Source organism: Bos indicus x Bos taurus, chromosome 21 (assembly GCF_003369695.1).
Source record: "Bos indicus x Bos taurus breed Angus x Brahman F1 hybrid chromosome 21, Bos_hybrid_MaternalHap_v2.0, whole genome shotgun sequence".
NCBI lineage: Eukaryota > Metazoa > Chordata > Mammalia > Artiodactyla > Bovidae > Bos > Bos indicus x Bos taurus.
In genome coordinates, this window is record NC_040096.1 from 32,594,737 (window position 1) to 32,608,260 (window position 13,524).

Genomic DNA, 13,524 nt, shown 5'->3' on the forward strand with positions numbered 1-13,524 from the left:
GGGAACATTTCATGCAAAGATGGGCACAATAAAGGACAGAAATGGTATGGATCTAACAGAAGCAGAAGATATTAAGAAGACATGGCAAGAATACACAGAAGATCTATATAAAAAAGATCTTCACAACCCAGATAATCACAACGGTGTGATCACTCACCTAGAGCCAGACATCCTAGAATGCGAAGTCAAGTGGCCTTAGGAAGCATCACTACGAACAAAGTTAGAGGAGGTGATGGAATTCCAGCTGAGCTATTTCAAATCCTAAAAGATGATGCCGTGAAAGTGCTTTACTCAATATGCCAGCACATTTGGAAAACTCAGCAGTGACCACAGGACTGGAAAAGGTCAGTTTTCATTCCGATCCCAAAGAAAGGCAAATGACAAAGAATGTTCAAACTACCGCAAAACTGTACTCATCTCACATGTTAGTAAAGTATGCCCAAAATTTTCCAAGCCAGGCTTCAACAGTATGTGAACTGTGAACTTCCAGATGCTCAAGGATTTAGAAAAGGCAGAGGAACCAGAAATCAAATTGCCAACATCTTCTGGATCACTGAAAAAGCAAGAGAGTTCCAGTAAAACATCTACTTCTGCTTCATTGACTACATAAAAGCTTTTGACTGTGTGAATCACAACAAACTATGGAAAATTCTTCAAGAGTTGGGAATACCAGATCACCTGACCTACCTCCTGAGAAATCTGTTTGCAGGTAAAAAAGCAACTGGACATGAGTGGACATGTCCAGTTCAGTTCAGTTCAGTTGCTCAGTCGTGTCCGACTCCTTGTGACCCCATGAATCGCAGCATGCCAGGCCTCCCTGTCCATCACCAATTCCCGGAGTTCACTCAGACTCATGTCCATCGAGTCAGTGATGCCATCCAGCCATCTCATCCTCTGTCATCCCCTTCTCCTCCTGCCCCTAATCCCTCCCAGCATCAGAGTCTTTTCCAATGAGGCAACTCTTCGCATGACGTGGCCAAAGTACTGGAGTTTCCGCTTCAGCATCAGTCCTTCCAAAGAAATCCCAGGGCTGATCTCCTTCAGAATGGACTGGCTGGATCTCCTTGCAGTCCAAGGGACTCTCAAGAGTCTTCTCCAACTCCACAGTTCAGAAGCACCAATTCCTCGGCGCTCAGCTTTCTTCACAGTCCAACTCTCACATCCATACATGACCACTGGAAAAACCATAGCCTTGACTAGACGAACCTTTGTTGGCAAAGTAATGTCTCTGCTTTTGAATATGCTATCTAGGTTGGCCATAACTTTTCTTCCAAAGAGTAAGCGTCTTTTAATTTCATGGCTGCAGTCACCATCTGCAGTGATTTTGGAGCCTAGAAAAATGAAGTCTGACACTGTTTCCACTGTTTCCCCATCTATTTCCCATGAAGTGATGGGACCGGATGCCATGATCTTTGTTTTCTGAATGTTGAGCTTTAAGCCAACTTTTTCACTCTCCTCTTTCACTTTCATCAAGAGGCTTTTGAGTTCCTCTTCACTTTCTGCCGTAAGGGTGGTGTCATCTGCATATCTGAGGTTATTGGTATTTCTCCCGGCAATCTTGATTCCAGCTTGTGCTTCTTCCAGCCCAGCGTTTCTCGTGATGTACTCTGCATAGAAGTTAAATAAGCAGGGTGACACTATACAGCCTTGACGTACTCCTTTTCCTATTTGGAACCAGTCTGTTGTTCCATGTCCAGTTCTAACTGTTGCTTCCTGACCTGCAAATAGGTTTCTCAAGAGGCAGGTCAGGTGGTCTGGTATTCCCATCTCTTTCAGAATTTTCCACAGTTTATTGTGATCCACAATAAATTGCCAACATCCACTGGATCATCGAAAAACAAGAGAGTTCAAGAAAAACATCTATTTCTGCTTTATTGACTATGCCAAAGCCTTTCACTGTGTGGATCACAATAAACTGTGGACATGTCCAGGTGGTTCCAAATTGGGAAAGGAGTATGTCAAAGCTGTATATTGTCACCTTTCTTATTTAACTTATAGGCAGAGTATATCATGAGAAATGCTGGGCTGGATGAAGCACAAGCAGGAATCAAGATTGCCAGGAGAAATATCAATAACCTCAGATATGCAGATGACACCATCCTTTGGAAGAAAGTGAAGAAGAACTAAAGAGCTTCTTGATGAAAGTGCCACACGACCCAGCAATCCCACTGCTGGGCATACACACCGAGGAAACCAGAAGGGAAAGAGACACGTGTACCCCAATGTTTATAGCAGCACTGTTTATGATAGCCAGGACATGGAAGCAACCTAGATGTCCATTAGCAGATGAATGGATAAGAAAGTTGTGGTACATATACACAATGGAGTATTACTCAGCCATTAAAAAGAATACATTTGAATCAGTTCTAATGAGGTAGATGAAACTGGAGCCTATTATACATAGTGAAGTAAGCCAGAAAGAAAAACACCAATACAGTATACTAACGCATATATATGGAATTTAGAAAGATGGTAACGACAACCCTGTATGTGAGACAGCAAAAGAGACATAGATGTATAGAGCAGTCTTTTGGACTCTGGGGGAAGGGGGGGGATGATTTGGGAGAATGGCATTAAAACATGTATAACATCATATAAGAAACGAATTGCCAGTCCAGGTTTGACACAGGATACAGGAAGCTTGGGGCTGGTGCACTGGGATGACCCAGAGGGATGGTATGGGGAGGGAGGTGGGAGGGGGGTTCAAGATGGGGAATACGTGTACACCCGTGGCGGATGCATGTTGATGTATGGCAAAACCAATACAATATTGTAAAGTAAAAAAATAATAATAATAATTTTTTTAAAAAAAGAAAGTGAAAGAGGAGAGTGAAAAAGTTGGCTTAAAACTCAACATTCAGAAAACTAAGATCATGGCATCTGGTCCCATCACTTCATGGCAAAGAGATGGGGAAACAATGGAAACAGTGAGAGACTTTATTTTTGGGGGCTCCAAAATCACTGCAGATGGTGACTGCAGCCATGAAATTAAAAGATGCTTGCTTCTTGGAAGAAAAGTTATGACCAACCTAGACAGCATATTAAAAAGCAGAGACATGACTTTGCCAACAAAGGTCCATCTAGTCAAAGCTATGGTTTTTCCAGTACTCATGTATGGATGTTGAGAGTTGGACTATAAAGAAAGCTGAGCGCCAAAGAATTGATGCTTCTGAACTGTGGTATTGGAGAAGACTCTTGATTTCCCTGGCCAGCATGGAGATCCAACCAGTCCATCCTAAAGGAAATCAGTCCTGAATATTCATTGGAAGGACTGATGCTTAAGCTGAAACTGCAATACTTTGGCCACCTGATATGAAGATCAACTCATTGGAAAAGACCCTGATGCTGGGAAAGATTAAAGGAGGGAGGAGAGGGGACAACAGAGGACGAGATGGTTGGATGCATCACCAACTCAATGGACATGAGTTTGAGTAACCTCTGTTTGTGATGGACAGAGAGGCTTGGGGTGCTGCAGTCCATGGGGCCGCAAAGAGTCGGACACGACTGAGCAATTGAACTGAACTGAAGACGATCCATGAAAGCAGCAGTCAAAAGTGTCACATGTTCACAGAAGATGAAGGCCACTTCTGCTTGATTTTACACTGAAACAAATTTTTAAACAGTCTGAAGTCTAATCCCATTGATTCTGGAAAGGTGGTAGAGAGATAAAAGTTAAAAAGTCAAGTGTAACAGAAACTCTCCTAACCAGTTCACTTGCTTAATTGATAGCTATGACTAAAGGCACAATTACTAACCTGAGGCCTTAAAATGACAGGGGACCAAGAGCAGAAGCAACTTAAGAAACCAAGATCAACATGCAGAAGAGATTCTCCGTTTTGATAATTGCTAGTGCGTGCTTGAAACCTTGACAAGCTTCTTATCTGGTACATATTTATATCAGTGTTTATATGTAGCTGGCACATGCTTGAGTTTATTTTTTCTGATGCCTATGTCCTCTAACTAGCTTTTTTAGTATGTATTTGAACCATTATCTGGTATTTGCCTTCCACTGCTATTTTCTTTTTCAGTCTGTAATTTGTCTCATCCTAGATTATAAATTTATGGCTCAATGCTAACTCCTGAAACAGCTCAGTGCCTTGCAAATAATGGGTACTGACAAACTGTTTATTAATAACAGATATGAAATCCATCCTAAAGTCCCACCCCAATCCTTACCATTTTACAGAACTATTCCTCCTCATCTCTCTAACTGGGATGCCCTGTGGTCAGTCCTTGAATCTCTTTTCTAACTACACTCAACTCAGGTGATCTCATCTATACTGATAATTTCTAAATGTATACAACCTAGATCATCACCCTCCTCTGAACTATAGATTCATTTGTTCAGTTGCTGACTTGACATTTCAATTAGCATGTCTATTAGACAACTCAAAAATGTAGCCAGTCTGGAACGGAACTCTTGAATTCTACCCAGAAACCTGCTCTGCTCATAGTCTTCCCGTCTCTGAAAATGACAACTCCACCCTTCCTGTTGCTTAAGCCAAAAACTTTAGAGTCATCCTTGATGTCTCTCTTTTCACATTCCACATTCATCAGCAAACCCTGTTCGATCAAAACATACCTAGTTAGGGTCAGAGATACATTTTACACACAGAAATAAATAGAGGTATGTGTGGATACACAGATTAGTAAGCATACATATATTTCCTAGCTCTGTCCACAGAGAGCATCTAGCAGAAGTGATATCCCATTAACAACAAGCACACCTAGCATCCAGATCTTGACCTCAAAATACCATTCTCCAATAAAAGGAATGAGAGTTTGGTGAAAAGAAATGAGTCTAGGGCTGAGGCAGGAAAGATACAAGATAAGCCTGAAACATCTAGTAGTGCCAGAGAATAAAGAAGCGTAACACGTACACATACAAAGGACAGGAGCGTATCAAAAGGACACAGAAGTCAACTAAAAGAGCTCCCAATGGGCAAAGCTGGAATAATTTGGGCAATAAAAGAAATAATGATACCAATTGAATTATAACCCTAAGAATAAAGTATCCATGAATTAGAACTGATATGATTAGATAGATAAAAAGATAGAGAAGGAACAAACCTTCCTTACAGAAGAATTCCAATCAGTAAATGCAGTAAGAATGAGGGAAAATAAACAGTACATTTAGAACATCACAGCAATAATTACTACAGGCAAGATTATTGGTGAATGCTAAAAGTAGCAGAAACAGGATACTGGCAAAAGCTCAAAGTATCTCCCTCAAAATATTTACCAATTACTGTGGTGGTTTTAATATATGTCCATAAATTCTTTGATACATCTCCCTCCAGGAAGTAGAGCTTAATTCCCCTCCCCTTGAGTGTAAGCTGAATTTAATGACTTGCTTCTAACGACCAGTGTATGGAAGGGGGAAAATAATGACTTTCTAATGCAAAAATCTGGCAAAAACTACCTTACCTAAGTGATCGCCCAGTGATGCCATGTTGATAAGAAGGTATATTAACAAGGGAACTTTACTCTGTGGTGTTCTTCCTCAAAATTCTGTAACTAATCATGAGAAGATATCAGAAAATCTAAACTGAGGAACATCCTATAAAAATACTTGACCAGTACTCAAAAGTATCAAGGTCATAAAAGGTAAGGAAAAACCAAGAAACTCATGCATTAGAAGAGACAAAGGAGACTCGACAACTAAAACCAATGTAGTATCCTGGTTTGGATAATGCAATGGAAAAAGGATATTAGTGGAAAAACTGGTGAAACACAAAGTCTGCAGCTTGGCAGAAGCACTGTACCAATATTAACTTCTTAGCTTGACAAATGTACTGTGGTTATGTAAGATATTAATATTAGGCGGAAAAAGGTGAAGGGTATATGGCAATGATTTTTAATAGGAGCAATTTTGCCCCATAGGGGGCATTTGGTAATGTCCAAAGACATTTTTGATTGTTACAACAGGGGGATGGTACTGCCACCTATGGACAGAGGCCAGGGATCTGTCTAACATCCTATATAGCACAGGACAACCCCCACAACACAGGTTTATTTAGTCCAAAATGTCAATAATGCTGAGACATTAAGGAACTCTATGCATTATCTACGCAACTCCTCTATAAATCTAAAATTATTTCAAAATAAAAAGTTAAAAATATATCCAAATCCAATCATTTCTTATCAGTTTCCTAATGTAAGACACCACTAACTCTCAAATAGATTTTTAAAGAGAGCCTCCTAACTGATCTTCTTGCTTTTACTCTTCACTGTTTTAGAACGCTTTTAACACAGTAGCTGGAGTGGAGTTTTAAAAGCATAAATCTGACCATGTCATTTTGCTTAAAATCCTGTAATGGTTTCTATCTCAAAAAGTAAACACCCAAGCCCTTCCAGTGTTCTACAGGCTCTATGTAGTCTGGACCCAGTTATTTCTTGAACTAAACCACTTTCTACTCTTCCATTCTATTCACTGTTACTCTTCTATTCACTCCAGTCCAGGCACAACGCCCTCCTAGTGTTCTGGAATATACGAAGTACACTTCTGCCTCAGGGCCAACGCAAAAAACTGTTTCTTCCACCTAATGTGCCCCCTTACCTCCTTCTTAAATTCTCTGCTTACTCCTCACCAAGTCCTTCCCAGACATCCTTTTAAAAGTGCACATACCCATTGGCATACCTGTCCTGCTTGCCTGCTCTATTTTTCTCTACAGCACTTATCCATCACCTTCTAATACTGTATAACAAGTTACTTATTTTGTTTAATGTCTGTCTTTCTCTCCAGAAAGTAAAGTCCATCAGGGCATGGATTTTTGTCCGTTTGGTTCACTACTATAACCTCTGCACCTAGAACAATGTTCAGCACACTTAATGCTAAACAAACACTGGATAAATGAATGATACACCTTTGAAGTCCTAAATTTAATATCCCAGTGTTGCTCTACCCTTTGCATCATTACTGCATTTTCTCTTACTCCTCACTAGAGAGGACTATGGTTTGGAGAGCAAAGAATAGGCTCAGATCTTGGTTCTATCACTTGAGAGTGTGTCTCTAGACATGTGATTTAACCTTTCTAAATCCTCGGTTTCTTCATTCAAGAAGAATGACAAAGGGATGGATGTTAAGGTTAATAACACTTTTGTTAGAATGAGAAATAAGGCATTAAAGTATATAACACATAGTAGTAGGTACGCCATAAACAAAAGCTAATATTTTTGCTCCCTCCTCACTAGCTCTTTGGCTTCACACTGACCTCTAGCTCCCAATTTCTCCCAGTTGAATCACCTCTTCTATGATTTCTGCTCATGATCCAACCTGGACTCCACAGTTCACTCCAGTCACAGCCTTTTAACATCATTAATTTGCTCAGCCGACTGCCCTTCAGGTATCTCTACCAAGCAGGCATCTGCACAAAGCTGTGCATAACAGCCTGGGCTCTCGAACTGAATCACCAGGGTTTGAACCTCAGTTGTTATCTCACCATCAAGGAGAATAACAGTACCTACCTTTAGAGCTCTTGTGAGTTTCTTCAGTTATACCCAGAGTGATCAGTGCTGGAGAAAAATCAAACCATGCAAACTGGAATCCCCACAAATCTGAGGTCTAGAACCTCAAATGGGCCCTCTATGCTGCCTAACAATTCTTTTTCATTATCCTAGTCATGTATCTATTTCTTTCCCATTCCCTTGAAAGCTATTAAGCTATTATATTATTGACATGCTTTTTTAAGAACCCCTATTTTATCATGCTCCCCCTCATTCTAGGCAGGTACTCAAAAATGTTAGAAGACACATCAACTCATTCTCCCTCCTGTCCCCATCATTTAGAAACTTGTTTACACTGCCTCCAATTTCATCTCTTTTCCTCATGCTCAACGAAGAAGGAAAATCAAGGCCAACTTCTCTACCTATGCTTTGGATCCCATCCCTTACTATTGCTTCCCAAATCCTGGCACCATCAATCACCTCTGCTCCCCATCTCTCTCCTCCCCACCCCACTTTAATTTCTCCTCTACATTGGTTCATTACAAGCCCAAATAAATACGCCCCAAATCTTATTTTAAAAAGGGGGGAGAGAGTAAACTTTTCTAAAATCCCTTGCATCTCCTTCACCTATACTATTTGTTCAGTCCTCTGTTGAAAACACTATATCTCTCACAATTAGCTACATTTCTAGTTGTCATTGGCTCTTCAACCCCCTCACCCAGAAAGCATTACAATGTAGCTACCTGCTCCAACTGAAGTAACAAATGACTTAATCATCAGGTCTTAAGGGCTTTTTTCCCCATTTTTATCTCACTTGGCCTTTGCATGGCGAGATACAGTATTCTCCACTCCTAGTCCTTGAAATACTCTTCTCCCTCAGCTTCCGTGACAAATCTCTCATAGTCTCCTTTTTCAACTTTGGTCTATCTGGCACAGATGGCTGGCTTCTCTTAGTTGTCTGCCCCATTCAGTAGCTCACAACAGAAACGTGGGAATCATGTTAAACTGTCAATCTTGCTCAACTCTATAATCTGATTATTTACCCTATCCTGTTGATAATACTTCCTAAACCTGTTACACATACACCCCTCTTCTATCTCTCTCATCATTTCTAACCAGGAATGGCTTCCTAACTGGTTCTGCTTCTAGTTTTGCCCTTCTCTAATCCAGCATTCACCTCACTGCCCAGAATACAAATATGGTTCTTCACAGCATAATTCCCTGACTCCCTCCACCCAACTAAATCCTCACTGCTGCTGCTGCTGCTGCCGCTGCTAAGTCACTTCAGTTGTGTCTGACTCTGTGCGACCCCACAGACAGCAGCCCACCAGGCTCCACCATCCCTGGGATTCTCCAGGCAAGAACACTGGAGTGGGTTGCCATTTCCTTCTCCAATGCATGAAAGTGAAAAGTGAAAGTGAACCCGCTCAGTCAAGTCGGACTCTTAGCGACCCCATGGACAGCCTTCAGAATAAAGTTAAAGCCCCTTAGCTTGTTTCATAAGGCATTCAGTGATTTAACTCCTTAACACTTTTTCATCCCCTGTTCTACACTCTGTTGTCCACATGTGCCTATTGAATACTTTAACAAGGCTAGACCCAACTGAGATATGGTGTAAGTGTAAAATACATACCAGATTCTGAAAACTTAGTTTGAAAAAGAGAACGTCAAATATCTCAATAATACTTTTTATATTGATTACAGATTGAAATATTTTATATATATCAAATTAAATAAAATATATTATTAATTTCACCTTTTACTTTTTAATGGGGTTAATAGGAAATTTTAAAATACACATATGAATTACATTTGTGACTTACATTATTATATTTTTACAGAACAGCACTGGTCTAGAATGTCCTTTCTCTTTTTCTGAACCTAGCCCTGTCTATTTCTGAAGATTAGCTGAGGTAACTCACTGAGATGCATTTCAGGACACTCCCCTCCCAAGGCTCCCAAGTACCCATCCTCCTCTGTGTTTCTATCCAAAGGAATTCACTTACACCTGTTATATATCACTCCACATTATAATTATTGGTTATCAGCTATCTTCTTCTGCTAAACTATATGCTCCTTGCAAAAAGGTATATCATTCTACATATACTCAGGGATTTCCACCATGCCTACCACTTAAAAGGCACTCAAAATATTTGCTGAACAAATGTGAACTATCTATTCCTGGCCTGAAAGTTACTAAAATTTCTCCAAGGAAAACAAATCAGCAAAGAAGGAACCTAGATTTTTTTCCAAGAGCTCCAGTAATGAAAGGATCAGAATGATGCTAGGAAGCAGGAATTACAGTAAAGAGAAGAGTAATAAGAAAATAGGGCTCATCATACACACCTCTTACAGTGAAAACAGGAATTTGCAGCAGTGATATGGAGCCTTGAACTCAACTTGGCATGCCAGGGGCCACAGTTTGGTTCCTAAATTACTCAAATAACCCATCCAACAAAAGAGTATGATTTGGCAGGTTTCAACACAAACAGCTAGAGCCCAGCACCTGTTCCACTTAAACAGAACATCATTACAGTTAAAAACAACAACAAATCTCTCTCATGAAGCAAATGCTAATCTCATGATGCTTCACCATAGAGCAATTTAGAAGAGTTATTATATGAAATGTGCCAAAGCATGAATTTATGGCTGATGCTTATTTGGCAAATATGGTTGGCACTGCTAGATGTTGAAAAACATGTATGCAAATAAGCAAATAAAAGTTTTTAAGCTCTCAGACTTAAATATTTACATTATCATAAATGTACAAAGATAAATGTTTATATGAGAACACATATAACACATTCCAGGAACATATTTTTAAACATGATTGTCAGGAACAGTTATGAAGTGGCATTATTTCTTTATGGGCCTCGTGGTAAACTCTTAAAAATAAATTTTGACTGAATGTTAATGGGGTACAAAAATTATGGAGGAGGTTTCTCTGTACTATCACTGGGTAAAATGAATAGTCACAGTAACATAATAGTTCAAAGCAATCTTATCTTTTCCTTTCACCAAAATACTTTTCTTCTCATCCTGGAGCACAGCCAAACATAAAGGTCAAACCCTAAATGGAGGGTCAGAGGTGAAGAAGAGAACCACATATCAAAAAGGCTTATAGAAGATACTTTGACATTTTCCCCACATTAATATAGTCATGTTAGAGTCTCCAAAAATAAAGACATGATAAAATATTTCCCCCTCTTCCCTTCTGACAGTTATGGAAAGATGTTTGTTTTTTCACATAGTTTGCGAGTTGGTCATAGCCAAAACACATAGTAATCGTATGAATTCTGCTTCCATTGTTAACTGTTCATCTCTGGGCAGAGGCTACAACTCCCATTCTGAAGCCAAGAAAATGTACCATACATGCCATTATAGTTTACTAAACGAGTCACCAAAGAGAAGCAGGCACTTCAGAAAGTAATTAAGGTAGTCAGTGAACTGAGCTATCTAGAAGTGCTCTGAGATTACAGGAGAAGCCATCATGAAGCAAGTATTCAAGATTGCTCACAGAAAGTTTTACCCCTGTGGGTAATTCATGGTTTTCACTTCTACACTGCAGAGAGCAATATGGGTTCTCCGACTATACACATTACCACATCATTCCATTTATCAAGGAAAAAAGAAAAAAAAAGACGTTGTGGCTGAATAAAAGTCAAGAGGTAGGCCCCAACACAGAATCCTCAAGGCAATCCCAATTCAGGTGAAAAGCTGATGACAACACCATACAATGACCCAAAATCAGACTTTCATATATAATCTTACCATATTTAACAGACACAGAGAAAAATGTATTGAGTTTTCTATAACAAGGCCAACAGAAATGAAATCATAGTTTTCCTTTAGCTCCTTTCCTATCCCCTCAAGGCCAGCCTTCCAGTAACTCCATTCCATAGCTCTCCGATTCCTAAACGAGGATCTTAAAAACACAGCGGACTGCAAAAAAGTAACATTTAATGGTGGGAGGGCTCCTCTTTCCTGTTGCTCTCAGCAGTCTTTCATGTAGTCAAAGGGCGAAAAAAAAAAAAGAAAGAAATCAAGCTCTCAGACGGATGGTGCAGGCGATTGGGAGAGGGTAGAAAAGGGGCTCAGACGGCAAGTCCTCATCGTGGGGGGAAAGAAAAGTTACAAGAATGAACGAATCAAAGGGCAAAGGAGATACAAGACGGACCTCACGAACCACTCAAAACCCCCAAATAACCAAGCAAACCCGCACGTTAGGGGGGCTCACAAACCGCAGAGCGAAGTGAGCAGGCAAAGAGCCACCGGGTTTCGCCCTGGCGCTGTTGGCCAGGCTGCGCCGGATCCTCGGGTTTGGAGGTGGATGGGGATGTCCCTGCAGACTTCGCAGGAACGAGAGGCGTCCTTCCTGCCCTAGCCTCACCGCGTACACCTCCTCCAGGCTTCACTTTCCCCAGCAGCCTTCCAGCTGCGCTCGGGGGCGTCCCCCGCCGCCAGGTCCCAACTTTCCCTCCTCTGGGGGGCGCCGAGCCACCGGGGCCGCCGCCACCGCAGCCAGCGAGGGAGGGGGCGGGAGCGGGGGAGGCAGGGGGCGCGAGGCGCCGACGGGCCCCAGGGACGGCGGGGCGCGGGGGTGGCCGTGGCCGGAGAGCCCGCGCCGGGCCAGAGGCACAAGCCGCCTAAGCCCCCGCGGCGGCGCCACCCAGACCCTGCGCCGCCCCGCCCGGATTCCCCCAGGTCATCCCCCTTACCCGTCGGCGACCCTAGTCCCACAAGCCGGCGCGAGAGGACAGAAGGGATCGAAGGGGACGCGGACAACCCTGCCCCCGTTACCTGAGGGGCTCACACGCCGTCGCGGTGACCACCTTCGCCGACCGTCCCGTACCCTTCCTGGTGACCGCCGGCGCCGCCGCCGAGCAACTGACACTGACTAACAACAACTAACTAACTACTAGCCGCCGCCGAGTCCACCGCGCGCTCCCGGCCGCCCGCCGCCCGCCCGGCCCACCAGCCAGCCCGCCTCCTCCTAGCCTCGCGCGCCGCCTCTCCGCGCGCGCACTCGCCGCCGCGCTCCTGGAGCGAACACGCGCGCGCGCGCACACCGGCTCTCTCCCAGTCCCTCCTCAGCCCCGCGGGAGGAGTCACCGTGAGGCCCCACCTCTCGCGTTCCTGCCTCCCGGGAGAGACCTAGAGCACGTCTGATTGGCCGAGGGGGCGTGGCCAAGGGAAGAGGGAGGGACAACCAGGACCTTCGTCTGGCGTGAAGGGAAATTTTAGTTCAATTACGTTTAAGCGGAAAAGGGGAACGAAGTACTGGCTCATTTGGAGCCTCAGGCCCCTAGGTCAGCCTACCATCGAATACAGAATATGTATCTTCAAGGACTCCAGCACACAGTAATCACCAATTTAAGCCCAATATTTCTGCAGGCCTTAATTTTAAAAACTACAACTCCCAGAAACCTCCGCGAAAATAAGTCTCACCTTACGTAATCACGTAGTCCTTCGCCGCCTTTGAACAAAATAATCCCTTCATTTTTCTGAAGGTATGGGGAATAATATTTCATTTTTCTCCTCACTGGAAAAATTTTAAATGCAACGATTAAAGAAGTTACCTATGGAAGGCAGTTGAGAAATTAGGTAAAGGGAAAGAAAAGACATTAATATAAAGTACTGCGGAGGAATTTTTGTCAAGCTGTGAGACGACGGAGTGAGAAGAGTGAAGGCGGTTGAGAGGGGCTCAGGGAATTGTCCTGTGTGCCAGGGACTTTCTTTAGGCCTCGGGCCCCTGTCTACCCCTATCGTCAGCAGGTCAGTAAGCAAGGCGAGCTTGCGGGTGGCCACAGTGGAGGTACCCTTTACCCCTTGAAGATCACCCCTCTTTTGCTATTACTGGTTTGCCTCAGTTTGAGGCCGACTGAATGGGGGCGCCTCACTTCCGGTTGGGGGAGGGGAGGAAGGCCCTCCTGGGGGAGGGGGGGAACATAACTCACTTCCTGTGGGGGTAGGGTGATAGGTTGGGGTGTCCAACCCATTTCCCGTGCCGGCGAGAGCTTGAAAAGGTGATGCTTGGTGCCATATGCATAGACAGTATCTTAAAGCTTTGGGATTGTG

At 42.9% G+C, this 13,524-nt stretch overlaps 2 protein-coding genes across 9 annotated transcripts in view; one reads left to right on the forward strand and one right to left on the reverse strand.

The window, feature by feature from the left end:
- PEAK1 (pseudopodium enriched atypical kinase 1) overlaps positions 1-12,459 on the reverse strand; it is a 313,556-nt gene extending 301,097 nt beyond the window's left edge. For 5 of the 7 annotated variants that reach the window (XM_027521585.1, XM_027521588.1, XM_027521589.1 and 2 more), the window contains exon 1: positions 12,247-12,459. The gene's annotated coding sequence lies outside the window, so the exon portion shown is untranslated. The remainder of the gene's footprint in view (positions 1-12,246) is intronic. The other 2 variants (XM_027521591.1, XM_027521590.1) reach the window with 1 other exon arrangement.
- Positions 12,460-12,907: 448 nt separating this feature from the next.
- HMG20A (high mobility group 20A) overlaps positions 12,908-13,524 on the forward strand; it is a 76,986-nt gene continuing 76,369 nt past the window's right edge. Inside the window, exon 1 of one of the 2 annotated variants that reach the window (XM_027520771.1) lies at positions 12,908-13,221. The gene's annotated coding sequence lies outside the window, so the exon portion shown is untranslated. The remainder of the gene's footprint in view (positions 13,222-13,524) is intronic. The other variant, XM_027520770.1, reaches the window with a different exon arrangement.